General features: G+C 45.0%; 1 pseudogene; it reads right to left on the bottom strand.

Annotated features, from left to right (window-relative positions):
* Window positions 1-659: 659 nt before the first annotated feature.
* The window catches only part of LOC147018997 (uncharacterized), an 18,230-nt pseudogene continuing 25 nt past the window's right edge, over window positions 660-18,864 (bottom strand).

The raw sequence follows: 18,864 nt of genomic DNA, 5'->3' as shown, positions 1-18,864 counted from the left end.
CAGAGAACTGGGACTACCAACCTGCATTGCACATAGGATTTTGTAGAAAAGGCTGAAGCTTTATGCTTATAAAGTGGAGATTCTGCAGGAACTCAAACCAAGTGACTCAACATTTTCAAGACAAACGCCTTGCATTTGGGTCCATCGCACAAAGGATGATGAAGATTCCTTGAAAAAGGTTAATTTCACAGACTAAACTTGCTTTCATGTATTGGGGACTATACCGGCACAATGAAAGGATCTGTGGCTCTGAAAACCCCCACGTGGTCATTGAACACGAACGCGATAGTCCAAAGGTAAATGTATGGTGTGGCCTTCTCCATGACTGCTTGGTAGGTCCGTTTTTCTTTGTGGAGGGTACAGTGACCTCAACAATTTATGTGAACATATTTTAAGGATTCGCCTTCCCACAGAATGAAGACCGACAAACCAAAATCATTTTCCAACATGATGGTGCTCCAACTAATTTGGCCTCTGTCATTCGAGCCATCTTGAATGAAAAATTTCCAGGTCGCTGGATTGGCCGAGATGGACCAACCGCCTGGCCCCCACAATTACCAGACACAACCCCCCTTGATTTTTTTTTTTAATATGGGGGTTTGTCAAAGATGTCGTCAACAACACCAAGGGGGCAAACAAGCGGGATCTTCATTCTGGGATCACAGCTGCATGGGCACTGGTCGATGCAAACATGCCGAGTCAAACATGACAAGAACCCGTGTACTGCCTTGATGTCCTGCATGCGACAAACCAAGCTCAAAGTGAAGTGTATTGATGGTGTGCACAAAACTTTATGATTTCTGTATCATATAAACCAAAGGTCAGGTCAGGTATGGGAGCATGTACCGGAGCAGCACGTCGCTGAGTCCACTTTACGCCAGTACTTTAAGGGCCTCCGTCTGGCCATCCCCCAGACAGATGCCTAGCATATGCTCATCTCCTTGAGATATTGATCAATCTGCTGCAACAAAAAGGCATGTGGTTGGCCCATTGGCCTCCTCCACTCATGAGGCTCCCTCGCTGAGAGAATCTGGTGTGCACGATCAGCGTCAGGAAAATGAGCCACGTGGCCACACAGCCGCAGCTGTCGCTCACAGACTATGCAGGTAAAAAATCTCATTTAAGTCTCTCTCAGAAACCGCTCGTTGGACACAAAGTCTGACCAGCGCTAGCAAAGCATTCTCCGAAGAGACCTGGTAGCAAAGGAAGTAAGTCTCCGTCTCAGATCTCCAGTCAGATTCCAAGTCTCACATCCATAGAACAAGACTGGAAGCACCAAGGACCTGAAGACTTGGACCTTCGTCCTCCTGCACAGGTACCGGCAGTGCCACATCCCATGATCCAGTGAATCCATGACTCCCGATGCCCGACTCAGACGTCTGTTGACCTCTGGCTCACCACCAGCATAGAAATGAGTATCACTGCCAAGGTAAGTGAATCTCTCCATGACCTCAATATCCTCCCCACAAACAGGTACAGACAGGATAGCAGCATCCAAGATGTCATTAAAAGCCTGGATCTTGGTGTTGACCGAGGAAACCCGTAATCCCAGCTGCTCCAACTCCTCATTCAGCACCTCGAGGGCCCCCAAAAGGATATCCAGAGTCTCCGCAAAGATGACTGCATCATCTGCAAAATCAAGGTCAGATCTTGATATTCCCAAATGATGCATCACAAATTGATCTCAATGACATCCTCCCCATAATCCAGTCCACACAAGTACTGAAATGTGTGGGAGCCAGTACACACCACTGACGAACTCCAGAAACAACTGGAAATAAGTCAGAGGTGGTATTACCACATCTCACAGCACTCTCAGTAACAGAGTACTGTTCAGATATCAGATCGATCAGTTTTGGTGGCACACCACAAAGACCAACAATCTTCCAGATGGCACCCAATTCACTGAATCAAATGCTTTACAAAGATCAACATAAGCTGCAAGCAGCCCCTGCCAAAAATCTCACCTGCGTTCCTTGAGGACCCAAAGAGCAAGGATACGGTCAATTGTTGAGCTCTTTGGTATAAATCCTGACTGCTCTGAATGCTGGTGCTCAAGCAAATTGTGGCGAACCCTATCAATAATTATCCGAGCAAAGATCTTGCCCGGCACTGAGAGCAGGGTCACCCCTCGGTAGTGGTTGCAGTCTTTGTGATCACCCTTCCCTTTCCAGAGAGGGGAAACAAAGCTCCTCTTCCAGTCCATTGGGATGATGCCTGTGTTCCAGTCAGAGCACAGAACTGCATGCAATGACATGGACACAGCATTTCCACCAGCCTTGAGAAGTTCAGCATTGATGCCACAAATCCCAGGAGCATTACCCCATTTCAACTGCTTCACCGCAGTCTTTGTTTCCACAAATGAAGGTGGACTGCAGTTGATTGGAAGGTCAGAAATCGAGATAGTAACACCACAGACATCCAACTCGACAGCTAGTGAATCAACCTGGTACAGCCGCTCAAACTAACCGGCCCAGCGGGGCGGGCCTTCACTTCAGACTCCTCTGTAAAGAGCCCAGCACCCTCTAATCTAACTGCATTACACCGAGGGATGGACTTGGAGGAACGCAATGTGTGAATTCCCCTGTAAGCATGATGAGAATCACTTCACCACAGGTGATGTTCTACCCCCTTACTGATTCCTTGTGCATCGACCTCCTTGTCCACCCTTAGTGCACGTACAGTTTTACGCCTCAGCTCCCTGAAGAGCTCAGCTCTGCCCTTCAGCCTGGCCCTGCGACTCTGTTCAGTGGTATCCAATGTCCCTTGAGAGACAAAATTCTTCTTCACCCTCCGCTGAATTCCAAGACATCCACTGGCAACATCAAAGACAGTGGTCTTGAAGGCACTGCTCAACTACTCAGTATCTGCCAAAGCAACCAGACCCCCCAATTCTTCACTCAGCCTGTTCACAAACTCCTCAGCTATCCTTTCATCCTTGAATTTGCCAACATCTAGCCTCGGCTGGGATGCTACCTTTCCCCTGGACTTAAGCTGCAACTTCAGAGTTGCTACAACAGGCCTGTGGTCAGTATTGAGGATCTGAGCACTCTGGTAGACCCTGCAGTTCTAGATTATCCTTCAGCAACCATCAACGAGCACATGGTCAATCCCCTTTGCCACATCAGCAGCGTTGGAATATCAAGTCCAGCGATCAGCCTGTAGGCTCTGAAACCATGAACCAGCCAACCTAGGTCCATGAATTCTTGCAAAGTCAAGGAACTTCATGCTATTCTGCTTTACAGTTCCAGACCAATAGGGAACAACACATGTCTCATAACCATCCCTATCAGTTCCAATCTATGCAATGAAATTCCCCAAGACGAGAAGAGTATCTCGCCTGGGGCACTGATCAACCACAGATTTGAGCGTGGCAAATAATGCATCCTTCACGGTGAGAGCACTTGCCTTAGTCGGAGCATAAACAGAAACCAGGGAAATGACACCCAAGGAGTGTCGAATCCTTAGTCTCATAATACGCTCGTTGACCGGTGTTTCCTCAATTATCATTGGAGTCAGCTTATTGGACATAGCTACAGCAACTCCATGGTAACCACCAGAGCGACCAGCCCTATAGTATGTGTACCCACCAACCTGCCATTATCTCGCCGCAATCCGGTCTACGTACCTCAGAGAGTGCTGCAATACCGATGTCCAAACGCTTGAGCTCAGATGACAACAGAGACAGGTGGTCATCCTCTCTTAGGGATAGGGCATTCCAGGCACGCACCTGAAGGGACCGCCTCAGGTTAACCCAAGTAGGCCGCCGTCTGGTGGACGACACCTCAACACCACCCCGACACACTCTCTCGCAATCTGACCCTGGAAAGTTACCCCGTAGTTTCCCTCCTATCATCAAAGATATGGGGTCCCGAAGGCTTTGCTCCAATCCCATCATCTGGTGAGCTGCTCTGTGAAGGGCAGCTGCACAGGAGGTACTCCCACGGAGAGTGGGTTTTCTGATTTCTTCTTGCTTTTGGTATGTTTTGCGTGATGAAGTGTTTTCTGGTGGCTGGAGTGCAAATCCTGCCACTAACCTCCTAATAAAAAGTAACCCAACTGCAGAAGGAAGTCCGCAAACACAGTTGGGCACTTGATATGGATGGCCGTTGGCTCACAAGGAGCTCCTCCACCCTTTGACAGGTTTTGTTTTTAATCCTGCTGGTGTCCATATCATACACCCTCCTCACCAAGAAACTTGGTGGGGGAGACGGTTTAGTCGCCGACAACCCGACCATGAAACAGGTTCGTACAGTTTCCATGGTACCTGTAGCAAGTCACAGATCTAATCTGACCTGACCTGACAAATAATGGGTATTGTTGGGTATAGTCTCATTTTAACCAAAATATACCAAAGGATACAGTTGTATCATTTGTTGTTCGAAATGTATTAATAACGAAGTTTGTCCGGGTCTTTTTGGAACACTGTAATTCAATACACCTCACTACATGGGAACATTTGGGGACGGGAATATTGCACTATAAATGGTGGAGACTTGTAATACTCTCCCACACCTGGAGGAGGCACTACATGATGCACATTTATATTGAGAAGTTGCATCCCCTCTCTCTCTCCCCTCCCCCCACCCCCGCCTCCACCCCCCCTCAAGACCACTGGCAATGATAAAAACATCCCTCTACATGAATTGGGGTCATGCTGATCATATATAGCAAGAATGGATGTGATCTGCCCAGAACTGTCGGAGGAGTAGCATGACAAAACACACACACACACACACACACACACACACACACACACACACACACACACACACACACACACACACACACACACCGGTCTGTGAATTATAGTAAGGATTAGGATTCCAAGGCTTCCAGGCTGGGAAACCTGTTGTTTTTTTTATCAAACTAGCAAAAACACCCAAGGACATGAAGACCAACGAAAATTTGGTCCAATGTACCAACGGGCCCCCGAGTTTATACAAAAAATTGTTTTCCATGATGCCATGACCTGATCCTTTCGTATTGTTTTGGAAGATCAGTGCAGTACCTGTAAGCCTTATTCTGGTGGGTTGACCTTAATTCTTCATCTTGTTTGCGATGTTTTACATTTGAGAATGCTGTTGCTTTTATCATGTATTAAGCAAGTTTGCTCTCCCACTTAATCACCATGAGGACACTATACCTGAAACTAGAAAATTTCCAAAACGTGTCTTTCCAGCTGTTGTACTTGTGGAACTTTTAACCTATCTGCGTCCTTGTCTCCTATCTCAATGTACCCATGTGAAAACGACTGTCACACCTCAAATTGTTAGGGTTATCACATTAACAAGAGGAGTGGGCCTTTTCATCACTGATCAGTCACATATCAGCTTCTCGTTGACCTTACCACCAGCCTGTCAACCAGGCTTTGACTTTCCACCAAACGAATTGCCCTGTGACACTGCTAACACTGCTTACACAATGGTCAGTGTCAATGCACAGTGAATGAACACAGACGGGGCTTCTGTGATAGCTTTCTTTGTGCAAATTGACAAGTGCAGACTACTACATTACTGTTGAGGAATGCCCCCTTATCAGACTGGCAGATGGTTTGAGAATCTTGAAATCCACAAATATGAATGCTGTGTCTTGGCTTGGTCCGATTCACTTATTGTTACAAAAGCAAATATTAAAAGGACATTAAAAACGACAGAATTATCTTTGTAGTCTGGCTTTTCACTATTACTAGTGTAATACGTTTTAATGAGGTGGAGATTAACATTGAGACAAAGTAGTGGCATGACTTATATCAACAGTTTTGACTGATTTGGAATATATATATATATATATATATATATATATATATATATATATATATATATATATATATATATATATTTGTTATATTACTAATAATTAACAAATGTACATCTAAATCGATGCCATATATCTTGTGACGTCAACCATATGTCTCGTGACTATACACAGTCTTATCAGCGCAAATAATTGTTGCTTTGGTTTTAGATTTTTTTTTGTGACAAAATTCCCTCGTTGTCGAATGGAGCAGTGTTAAGTTACTTACATCCTTGGTTTGGTTGCAGCATGTGGCTGCTAGTTTAATTTCAAGAGGTGCAGCTATGCTAATGGTTGAGCGTCTCTCCCAACCCTACTCTGCACTTGCCACCACTGTCGATCAGGGTGGTAATTTACAATTTGGCCAGAATATCAGTGTCCAATGGGCTACTATTTCCAAAAGCTATATTGGGATCTTTAACAACCATTTGTGGCTGCTTGCAAATGGGTCAGCAGGTTTTAATCCTCTATGAATGATGGTGTAGCTATTGGTGCAACATCCAGCCTGCAAAGCACACACTACGGAACTTTACAGTTGGATTGGGTATCCCGTTGCATCGCTATCCCATTGTCTTTACCTGAAGATGGTATGCTTATTTATACTAAACATAAACTTTGAAGTACATTTCAACAGTAATCAACTTCTCCAAATAACTGTTATGTAAAACATTACAACAAAGAAAAAGAGCAATTAGAGATTGCAGATGCTCACCAGGACTTGTTTTGTGTGGTGTTTGTGTACTTTTGTGTGGTGTATTTTGGGTTGTGTTTGTGTACTGGTGTTGTTAACGTAATTAATAATAGACATAATTCGAACTGCCATTTTATAACTGCTGGCAGGGATCATCGGGTGCCAAGATGTCCCACTTTGTTGCAACCCCGCTTTGATCGGACACCTGACCCTGGCATGACGTTTTTTATTCAATTTACTTCAGAATGGGAAGGAAATAAATTCAATTCAAATCAATTGGAAGACCAAGTACTGAAAGTAGAGTATTGCATTGGAGTCATCAGAAGGAACCCGAACAAGCAAAAAGCAAAGATGGAGTCACCAGGAGGAACCTGGATTGGATTCGCATTTCAGCTGCTACTCCTCCAACCCCAAACTCATCCAGGCACAGCCAAGTGAGCCTCATTCAAAAAAAAATTAAATCAAAATGAACCCAGATTCAAAAAAATAAATAATTCTGGCTGCCAGACCATGTGGCCGATCAGGTTGAAATTTAAAACCTACTGTATATTCCACATCACGATGATATCATAATTGTGACGTTTCAGATCGATTGATGAAGCGGTTCAAGAGAAAGGATTTTAACAAGATTTTCCTTAAATCCAATATGGCAACCAGAACATGTGACCTATCAATTATTTGTGAACACCCTGATATCGCCAAGGCATGGGGAACATGAGTTTGAAGTTTCTCCTCGATCTGTCCTGCCGTTCTTGAGAAGAAGATTTTTGAAAGGTTTTAGGGTAAATTAGGTAAAAGAAAGGTTCTGCCTAACAGAAACTTTCCTCTCCCAAGACGTGTCTGACTCCCAAGTATCTCTCCCTGGCTACTCCCTCTTACGGTATGACAGACCTGAGCCTCGTCCTGGTGGAGGTGTTGCTCTCTTCATCAAAGACTCTATTCCTCACTCTCCATGCACTGCTCTCACTCCCCCACACCCCCAGGAATACCTCTGGCTTCGGCTTCCCCTCCACTCCCACCTCATGTTTATATGTGTACTGTACCGTCCACCGAACAGTGATGACTCCATCTACACCTCACTATCCGAAAACATGGACCATCTTCTATCTTCTCATCCAAACTCTCTCTTCCTCTTATGTGGTGACTTCAATTGTCATCACGCCAGTTGGCTCGGTGTGGGTACCTCTCTCACCTGCCATGGCACCTCAGCAAAAGCTTTCTGCGACTCATTGGGATTGACTCAATCGGTCAACTTCCCGACCCGGATCTCAACCAATGGTACTCCATCTCTTCTGGATCTGATTTTGACAAATTTCCCTGACAATATCTGCTGCTCTTCCTTCGCTTCAATTGGTTCTTCTGACCACATCCTTGTCAAAGTGGACATCTCTCTGGCTGTTATCAGAGAACCACCTCACCGCCGTCGAGTCTGGCATTTCACTCAAGCCGACTGGCAGGGTCTCCGAGCAGCCAACAAACTTACAGACTGGTCTCCTATCACTACTTTCTCAAACATCAACTCATCCTGGGAATTCTTTCAAAGAAACTTGCTCTCCCTCATGCACAGATTTATCCCCTCTCATGTTCAGTTGTCTTACCCTTCCTCCCGCCCTTGGTTTACTGAAGCTTGTGGCGAGGCAGTTGTCCTGAAACAACTTGCCTTTGCCTCATGGAAAGCAAACCCAACTGAGGGCAATCTCAGTTCTTTCCACAAAGCTCGGAACAAGTGTGTATCTACCCTCAGGAGAGCCAGAAAACAACATCTTTCTCATCTCAAGTCTGAACTCTCAAACCTCTCTCCCTCCTCAAAACCCTGTTGGCGTTTAATCAAATCTGTTTCTGGTGTATGTTCCCCCTCCATCCCCTCCCTTACCTCAAATGGCCGCACTGCTGATTCCACACGTGATAAAGCTGAATGTCTAAACTCGGTGTTTGCAGCTAAATCTTGTGTCCTAAACCCATCACTATCTCTACCCACTTTACCCAGTCGCACCCAACTGTCCCTGGACTCTGTATCCTTTTCTCCTGACAAGGTGGAGAGCTTGCTTTCAAACCTCGAGTCAGATTCTGCAACCGGTCCAGACGGCATCAGCCCACGTGTCCTCAAAGCCTGCTCTTCTGCTCTTGCTCACCCACTCTCTGTTCTATTCACCCTCTCATTTGCCCAAGGTCATCTGCCATCTGCTTGGAAATCTGCTAACATCACTGCCCTGCATAAAAAAGGTGCAAAAACAGATCCCTGTAACTACAGACCAATCAGCCTTCTCCCAATCATCAGCAAGGTGATGGAATCCATCGTCGCCTCAGATATGAAATCCTTCCTCTTCTCCAATGGCTTGATTTCCAATCATCAATTTGGTTTCAGACCAGGTCACTCTACCCTGGATATGCTGCTTCTGCTCTCCCATCAATGGATGGAGGTCCTCAATGCCAGACAGGAAATCCGTGCCGTATCCCTGGACATATCACGTGCTTTTGACACAGTCTGGCACCCTGCCCTACTCACCAAACTCTCTTCCCATGGTATTCAAGGCCATCTCCACTCATGGCTCGCAGACTTCCTCTCCTGTCGCAGTCAATGTGTGGCCCTAAATGGAGTTCTTTCATCCCCTCTTCCTGTGCAGGCTGGAGTTCCTCAAGGTAGCGTTCTGGGCCCTGTTCTTTTTCTGGTTTTCATCAATGATCTCTCGGACTCTCTGGAAAATCCTCTATTTCTCTTTGCCGACGACTCCACCCTCTGCCGTACCATCTGTCATCCCTCAGACCGGCAAGCAGCAGCTTCTTCACTCCCTGCAGATCTGGATAAAATCACAAACTGGTCCAACACGTGGAACATGTCTTTCAATCCAGACAAATCTCACACTCTCACTATGTCTCTTCGAAAGGACCGTTTACAAAACCCCCCCATCCACTTTCTCAACAATCCTCTGGAAGAAGTCTTTTCTTTCAAGCTTCTGGGTCTCACTATCTGCCATGACCTTTCCTGGGAAAGTCACATTTCCAACCTCGCCTCAAAAGCCAGTCGCCGACTGGGAATCCTCCGTCGTGCTAAGTCCTTCCTCGGCCCTCTTGAGCTCCTGACCACTTACAAAGCTTTTGTCCGTAGCCTGATGGAGTACTGCTCTCCCCTCTGGGCTGGTGCTCCTGCCTCTCACCTTTCTCGGCTTCACGCTGTCGAAACCAGGGCATTTAAGATCATCGGCATCTCCCGCAATGAAGCTGAGTCTTTGGGCCTCTCACTCAATCACCGCAGGTTGGTCGGTGGTCTTTCTGTCTTCTACCGACTCCTCTCCAGCCTTGCCCCCCCTGCTCTCTCTGCGATTTGTCCCCACCACATTTCCACAGGGCGCTCAAGGTCCTCCAACAACCCCCTTCTGGTAAAACTACCAAAATCACGAATCACTGCTCATCTTCACTCTTTCATTCCTCTTTTTTCCCGCCTTTGGAATAAACTTCCTCACTCTATTCTTTTTTTTTTTTTTTTTTTTTTTTTTGTATACCTTGGTCGAGGCTCGTATGAGAGCGAACACACAACTCACAGCAAGGAGGCATGAGACAAGAGGGGCGGGAGTGGAAGGGACAAAACATTGGGGAACAGACACAGGTGAACTGTGGAAGGGAGAGGGATGGGGATGGGACGGGGAACATGGCGAGGAGAAGATGGACATTACAGGGACTTTCAGGAAGGAAAGCAGGAGAATTGAAGGAAGTGGGCTTGGGTGGATTATCGGGGGTAGAAAAGATCGAGGATTTGGATGGGGGAAGATAAGAGGTGGTGGTGAACAGCTGTTTTGAAAGCCTGGAGGGAAGAATGGGAAAGAATAGAGTGAGGAAGTTTATTCCAAAGGCGGGAAAAAAGAGGAATGAAAGAGTGAAGATGAGCAGTGATTCGTGATTTTGGTAGTTTTACCAGAAGGGGGTTGTTGGCAGACCTTGAGCGCCCTGTGGAAATGTGGTTGGGACAAATCGCAGAGAGAGCAGGGGGGGCAAGGCTGGAGAGGAGTCGGTAGAAGACAGAAAGACCACCGACTAACCTGCGGTGATTGAGTGAGAGGCCCAAAGACTCAGCTTCATTGCGGGAGATGCCAATGATCTTAAAAGCCCTGGTTTCGACAGCGTGAAGTCGAGAAAGGTGGGAGGCAGGAGCACCAGCCCAGAGGGGAGAGCAGTACTCCATCAGGCTACGGACAAAAGCTTTGTAAGTGGTCAGGAGCTCAAGAGGGCCGAGGAAGGACTTTGCACGACGGAGGATTCCCAGTCGGCGACTGGCTTTTGAGGCGAGGTTGGAAATGTGACTTTCCCAGGAAAGGTCATGGCAGATAGTGAGACCCAGAAGCTTGAAAGAAAAGACTTCTTCCAGAGGATTGTTGAGAAAATGGATGGGGGGGTTTTGTAAACGGTCCTTTCGAAGAGACATAGTGAGAGTGTGAGATTTGTCTGGATTGAAAGACATGTTCCACGTGTTGGACCAGTTTGTGATTTTATCCAGATCTGCAGTGAGCGAAGAAGCTGCTGCTTGCCGGTCTGAGGGATGACAGATGGTACGGCAGAGGGTGGAGTCATCGGCAAAGAGAAATAGAGGATTTTCCAGATTTTCAAGATCTGGAAGTCCGAGATTCTTTCCCATTCTTCCCTCCAGGCTTTCAAAACAGCTGTTCACCACCACCTCTTATCTTCCCCCATCCAAATCCTCGATCTTTTCTACCCCCGATAATAACACTGAACAACAAATTTCAATTTTTTTTTTTTACTGGAGATGTGTAAAGTGATTAAGACTAATTTGGGTACGCTGATTTCAAAAATCATAACCGTTTTGCTGTATCACGTCAGGATTTTCAGGAACAGAAATATTCCCATTGCCTAGAAGTCAGGATTTCAATGAAATTTACATATGTCTTTAACATGTCTATTTCGTACAATTGTTGTTAACTTGTGTTATATTTCTTTCTTTCAGATAAAGATGAGTAGGCGTTCCTGTACCAATCATCCTGACAACTTCTGTTATGTCTGTGGTCAGTATACCAAAAAAGATCAACAGCGAAGTATATCTACAGCAGTGAAAATGAAGGCCGCCTACTTTCACTACTTCGGGTGTAAGGTGGGGGACCAAAAACAGAGCTGGGCACCACACATCTGCTGCACAAGCTGTCACACAACCTTGACTCAGTGGTTGGTGGGCAAGCGCGCGAGCATGCCATTTGCGGTGCCCATGATATGGCGTGAGCCGCAGAATCATCATGATGATTGTTATTTCTGCTGCACAAGCATCGCCGGCTTCAACAAGAAGAATGAAGGTCACATCAAGTACGCTGACTGCGTCTCTGCTCGTAAACCTGTGCCTCATGATGATGAGAACCCCATTCCAACACCTCCAGCTGATCAGAACATAGCTATAAGCAGTGGTGAAGAGGATGGTGATGATGAACCTTTTGAACCCGACACTCAAGAATCACACCTTCTGAACGAGGGAGACTTAAATGATCTTGTAAGAGATCTCTCGCTGTCAAAGGCGAAGGCAGAGCTGCTTGGATCAAGGCTGCAGCAGTGGAATCTACTTGAACCTAACACCAAGATATCCTTGTTCAGAGCACGTCACAGAGACATGGCTGAGTTCTTTGAGATGGAAGACACGATGACATTCTGCAGTGACATCAACGGCCTGTTGAAAGAACTTGGGTGTGATCACGATCCTGTAGACTGGCGCCTCTTCATCGACTCGGGGAAGAACAGCTTGAAGGCTGTTTTGCTCCACAATGGCAACGAGAAACCATCAGTCCCACTGGCTCACGCGTTCGGCATGACAGAGACCTATGAGACTATGCGGCAGCTGCTTGATTCCATCAAGTACAATGACTTCAACTGGCACATCTGCGGAGACTTGAAAGTGGTGGCGCTGTTGTTAGGGCTGCAGTCAGGCTACACGAAATACATGTGCTTCCTTTGTCTCTGGGATAGCAGAGACGACAAGAATCACTGGACGAAGAAAGATTGGGAAGAGCAAAAAGAGCATGTACCTGGTCGACACAACGTGAAGCATGTCGCCCTTGTCGACCCAGCCAAGGTTTTCCTTCCACCACTCCACATAAAGCTCGGCTTGATGAAAAGTTTTGTACGGGCAATGGATCTGAATGGGCGTGGGTTTTTATACCTCAAGGAAAAGTTTGGCAACACCTTGTCGGAGGCCAAGATCAAGGCTGGTGTCTTTGTTGGACCGCAAATCCGACAGATTATGAAGGACGAAACTTTTCCGACAACTCTAAACCCCAAAGAGCTGGCAGCGTGGAGGAGCTTCAAAGCTGTGACGGACAACTTCTTTGGGAACGAGCGTGCGGACAACTATGAAGAAATAGTGCAGCAGCTGCTGGAGTCCTTCAGGAAACTTGGCTCCAGGATGTCCCTGAAAATCCATTTCCTACACCAGCACCTGAACTTCTTCCCTGACAACTTGGGAGCAGTCTCGGACGAGCATGGCGAGCGATTCCACCAAGAGATTTCACTCATGGAGACGCGTTACCAAGGGCGGCACAACCCGAACATGATGGGCGATTTCTGCTGGTTCCTGCATCGTGAAACTGACACAGAGCAGCACAAACGCAAAGCCAAATGCCTAAAGCATTTTTAATTACATTCTAGTGGAGTTTTTCTGTAATTTCTATAATTTTGAAGCATTCATGATGAAATAAATGAATAAATGAATTTTTGTAAATTTCATTGAAATCCTGACTTCTAGGCAATGGGAATATTACTGTTACTGAAAATCCTGACGTGATACAGCAAAACGGTTATGATTTTTGAAATCAGCGTACCCAAATTAGTCTAAATCACTTTACACATCTCCAGTAAAAAAATTTTGTTGTTCAGTGTAATCCACCCAAGCCCACTTCCTTCATTTCTCCTGCTTTCCTTCCTGAAAGTCCCTGAAATGTCCATCTTCTCTTCGCCATGTTCCCCGTCCCATCCCCATCCCTCTCCCTTCCACAATTCACCTAATGTGTCTGTTCCCCACTGTTTTGTCCCTTCCACTCCCGCCCTCTTGTCTCATGCCTCCTTGCTGTGAGTTGTGTGTTAGCTCTCATATGAGCCTCGACCAAGGTATACAAAAAAAAAAATGCAATATGGCTGCTATGACATCATAGGTGGGAATGTTTTGTTACTCATGGATAGGCGGTCATAACTCTAAAGTTTTGCCTCGATCTGTTCATTCGTTTCAGAGAAGAATATTTTTGAAGCTTTTGAAAAAATTTATGTGTGATCGGATGTCGCATTCTACGTATTCAATTATGACATCATAATGAAGGCACCTATGGCATATAAAAATCGTGCTTATTCCTCATGAGGAGTACTTACCATGTGCCAAGTTTCAATTTTTTCATTGGTGTGGTTTTGGAGATACAGAGGTCCAATTTTTTTACTTTTTTTTAATGTCGTTCCCACACCACGTGACCTATGACATCATAATCATCATTGAATCATTCTACAAAAGTAGTCGCTCTCGGGAATCTCAACGCGAACGTTGGGGTGAAAGCATATAGTAATATAATTGTATACTAGTCAAACAGTTTTTGACGGATCGGGCTGAAAATTTTTGACAAAGAGGTTGATTATAGTGTGCATAAAAGCGCGGAAGCCGATTTTTGATTTTTGAAAAAAAAAAAAAATATATATATATATATATATATATATATATATATATATATATATATTTTTTTTTTTTTTTCGGATTTTTTTCAAAAATTTCAGTCGCATTGCTTGGCAACGGTGGCGTCCATAGCAACGGTGCTCAAAAACATCCAACTAGATCCTGGTATGAACCTACCAGTCAAGTTTCATCAAAATCGGTTGACTCCTCTGGCCTCCAGAGCTGCCCATTACATACAAACAAACAGACGGACATACAGATATACGGAAAAGCTGAGACTAAGAGTAGTCTAGCGACCACCCAACAAGCAAACGGAACCAAATGCAATAACTTCTCCTCTGGCAAGAGTAAATATTTACTTTGGCACCATGCTATGTTTCATTCCATGATAAGCAGAGGAAGAAGTAATTGTCCGTATCTCCCTCTCACTCTCCCCTTCTCATTCATGATCGGCTGGAAAGCCCTTTGAAGATTATGAAGATTGTCTTAAGAAGAAGAAGAAGAAGAATGGTAAAAAAATCTCTGAGTGGATATGCCAATTTTATCATTCACTTGCACTGCTCCCCTGGCTCCTACTATAAACATAATTTTGGTTTGCACTTTTTCTTTGTTGTTTTTGTTATTTCACTTCCATGTTTTTCTTCCATCCGACATGATTTATATTTAAAGCCTTGCACATAAATTTGCTTCATGTCTCCGTTTGTTCCTCTGTTAATTCTTAGTGACTTCAAGATATGATAAATTTAGGGTACAAGTGATAATGTCAACAAAAAGGGCCAGGGTTACAATTGCACAAACGGTGAAATATATGATGCAATTGCTTTGCAGAAACCCATAAACTAACTTGATTCACGTACCAGTCCAACCAAAACCCTCTTCTTGATGAATACATTGCTGACCCAATGATTTGATTATATTTGTTATTTCACTGGATGCGCATTGTCATCATACTGATTTGCATTAATAATGTATTATTAAATGATATAAATCTTGATGTACTGCTTGGTCTAAAGTTGGTGATTCATATTGGTGAGATGCTTAAGCGGGGTTAAAGGAAGCAAATGATTGGTTTATATCACATCTTTCACCTCCAAAGCTGGTGGAAATTTAAAATATCAACACTTCTGGCCAACCATTTAGAGATAACTCAGCTCTCTGGGTGTGTCTGTTCATGCAGGCCAACAGATAGTGTGCATTTCCGATGGCTCGCCAACAAAAGCAGGCGGCACAAGGTCGAAGCCCATAAGCAGTTAATTTAGAACGCACGATGGAACAGCTGGGAAAGAGGTGCATTGTCGCAAGATGGAAATTGCTTCCATAGAGTTTAATTAGTTTCTGTTGGCTAGGACAGAAGCCTGACTGCTTATTATATCCTCTGCCAACCCTCATGCTCACAGCAATAGAAAGGTCATTTTCACATGTGAGACTATTTCTGGTGTGATGTCACTTAAACTTGCAAGAAGCATATTTGGCATCACCTCATATGTGCAGAAATTCTGTCGGCCTCATCCAACAGACTAAGCCACAGATGTAGTAAATGTTGTTGAATAATATTTTGGTCACATATTCCATTAGTTCACATGTGTTATAGATACAGTACCATTTTACCTGTCCAATAATTTTCCTCCCTCCATGGCTTCAAAGTTGCAGCCACTGCTATCTCGTGTTGTCTCCCATTTGCAGTGATTATTTTATATTCTGGCTAACTACCCCCACATTTTCTTACAGGAATGTTTGTACATCCATTGACATACCCTGTTCTGTTTCCTTCTCTTCTGGTAATGATGCATTCAAACATTCACCCATATGGGAGTTGTTTCAATTTGTGAGAATTTATTTCATAACAGGTATAGCACCTTTAAATACATGTAATTTGTAGCTTCTCACAATAAATGCACATTCCTAACACAATTCTCTCATTTGAGATGGGGATATAACTTGAACAACTAGGGAATGCCAGGATAACTCGGTTGACATCATGCTCGATATTGAGTTGTCTATTCTGTTTGTTGAACTCTGTGGGGTTGAGTTAAACTAAAAACTGCAGATCTGAAGCGGTTCCAATAGAGGGCAGTGAATCTCTGAGGATGCCCATTCTTTGGATGGCAGTGTTAAGCCGGCTGGCCTGTTTGCATTGAGTGTGTGCACATTATCCATCCCCCAGTTTAAAAGAGACCATTATGGTGATATCCTCTGACTAAGAGTATTGTGTAAATTAAGTTTTTCTTCCCCAAAATCTTGGCATGTGAAAGAGTAAAAATCGTTCCTGAAATTAATTACAAATTATGGAAAATGAGATTAACTTGCAACAACAACAGGCATTTTTAAAGGCCATTTTCCTTGCAGCCCCCATGACAATCTTCTCCACTCTACCCTATTTTCTGCATCTCCCCTTGTTAACCCCCTTACCCACATTTCTTCTTCCACCACCTTTCGCCAAGTATTTCTCGGTCTTCCCCGTCCTCTACTTCCTCCTACATTCATTTCCATCACTCTTCTTACCCAGTCACTTTCATCATTCCTCAACACATGACCCAACCATCTCAACCTGTTTCTCTTCACAACATCCATCACAGGTTCTATTCCCATCATCTTCTGCAATTCATCATTTGTCTTCCTTTCTCTCTCTTCACGATATTCCACACATCCACCAAACCATTCTCATTTCCACCCTTTCCAGCCTTCATTGCTGTGATACGTTCATTACCCAAGTCTCGCTCCCATAAATCATAGCAGTTCTCACACATGTAGCATACACCTTTCCCTTCAACTTCAACAACACTCCCCTCCTCGTCAGCATGCCATTCAGTTCCCGAAATTTCTTCCATGCACATCTCACTCTTGCAACCATCACTGAGTCTGATCCACCTTCTCCATTCAGTATGTCTCCGAGGTAGTAAAATGTTTCCACGCCTTCCAACTTCACGCCATCTCCAAGATCCAACTCAACATTTCCTCCATCTGCAACTCCCTCTATGCACACCTTACACTTTAATGTAGCTACCACATGGTTAGTGACCCTCACACCACTCCATTTTTTTTATGAGCCCACTCAGCACACATTGTTCATTGAATGGGCTTCACTCCATCACCCTTCCTGCACACGGCCACTTCCCACTTCTTTCCACCTCACCACATGTTTTACCACTTACCATCACATTCGTCTTTCTGATGTTCACCTTCAAACCTTTTTGCCTCCATATATTCCTTCCACTTATTCATCTTCTCCTTCAGTCCATCACTATTCTCCACAATCAACACCAAATCATCTGCATACAACTACTCCCACGGTAAACCCTCCTTTACCCTCTGAGCCAGCACCTCCATCACAACTACAAATAGCAGTGGACTTAGTACCGGCCCCTGATGCACTCCTACCCTCACCTCAAACTCACCAATGTTGGAACTCACCTACGAGAGAGCACCATAAATGCGTGCTCTCTCGTACATGGCCATCACTACTCTGATCAACCATTCCTCCACTCCTAACTTCCTCAATGCCCATGCCATTACTTCACGTGGAACCCTATCAAATGCTTTCTCCAGATCAACAAACCCAAAAAACAACTTCCCCCTCTTCTCCATGTACCTCTCTTGCAACTGCCTTGCAATAATAATCCCATCTGTCATTCCTCTTCCTGGCATAAATCCAAACTGCATTTCGTCAATCTTTACTTTCTTCCTTATCCTCTTCTCCAACACCCTTTCCAATACCTTGATTCCATGCTCCAGTAACTTTATCGCTCAATACGAGCCACAGTCCAGAGGGTCACCTTTCCCCTTGTACAGAGGGACGAGGGTACTCAGTTCCCAATCCACTGGAATGCGGCCTTCTTTCACCACCAGATTCCTATTTTCTGTCATTCTCTTCACACCCCAACTTCCTGCTGCCTTGAACATATCTCCCACAACTCCCGTCGGCCCTCCTGCTTTTCTACTCTTCATTACTCTTATCGCTTCCTCAACTTCCTTCTCAGTTATCTTCTCTGCTGGTCCTAAAATTGGGTTGCTCTCTATGTTGCCATCCCATTCATTCTCTACATTCAACAGCCTTTCCATACGTCTCTTCCAACTTCCTTTAATTCCATCTGGGTCCACGATGATTTGTCCCACTTCATCCTTCAAGCAACTCACCCCCCCCCCGTCACATTGTACCTCTCTTTCGTTATCTGCTTTGCAATCCGAAATACCACTCTCTGACCCTCTTCCAAATCCAAATGTTCTCTGAGCATTTTGCTATGTGCCTCCTTCGCCTTTGCTACCTCTTTCTTTGCAGCCTTCTTGGCAACCTTATAATTTTCATACGCTGCCTCTTCTGCCACCATACCCTTTGCCTTCTGCCACTCCTTAAACTTCTTCCTCTTCTCGTCAATCCTCTTTCCAACTTCATCATCCCACTACCATGTTTCCAAGTACCTCGGTGGTCCTTTTGTCTATCCACATACCTCACCAACGACTCCCGACAGACTATCTTTCATTGGCATTGAACCACTTTCAAACTCAACCACATCATCCTCTACCATACTCGACCTCTCTCTTAATGCCTCATTTACTGTCACCTCTTTCAACCTCCACATCTTTATCCTCAGTTGGTACTTCATCCGCCGAGCTCTCCTCGCACCTTTCATCCTTATGTTGCAGACAACCAAGTGGTGCTGTGAAACAGCCTCCTCCACCAGAATCACCTTTGTGTCTTGGAGGTTTCCCCTATCTCGCCTATGCTCCATCAGGTAGTTAA

Source organism: Eptatretus burgeri, chromosome 10 (assembly GCF_056783735.1).
Source record: "Eptatretus burgeri isolate ZD-2024b chromosome 10, Ebu_testis_v1, whole genome shotgun sequence".
Taxonomy (NCBI): Eukaryota; Metazoa; Chordata; class Myxini; order Myxiniformes; family Myxinidae; genus Eptatretus; species Eptatretus burgeri.
The sequence above is the reverse complement of the archived record's forward strand: the minus strand, read 5'-3'. Positions and strand labels throughout refer to the sequence as shown.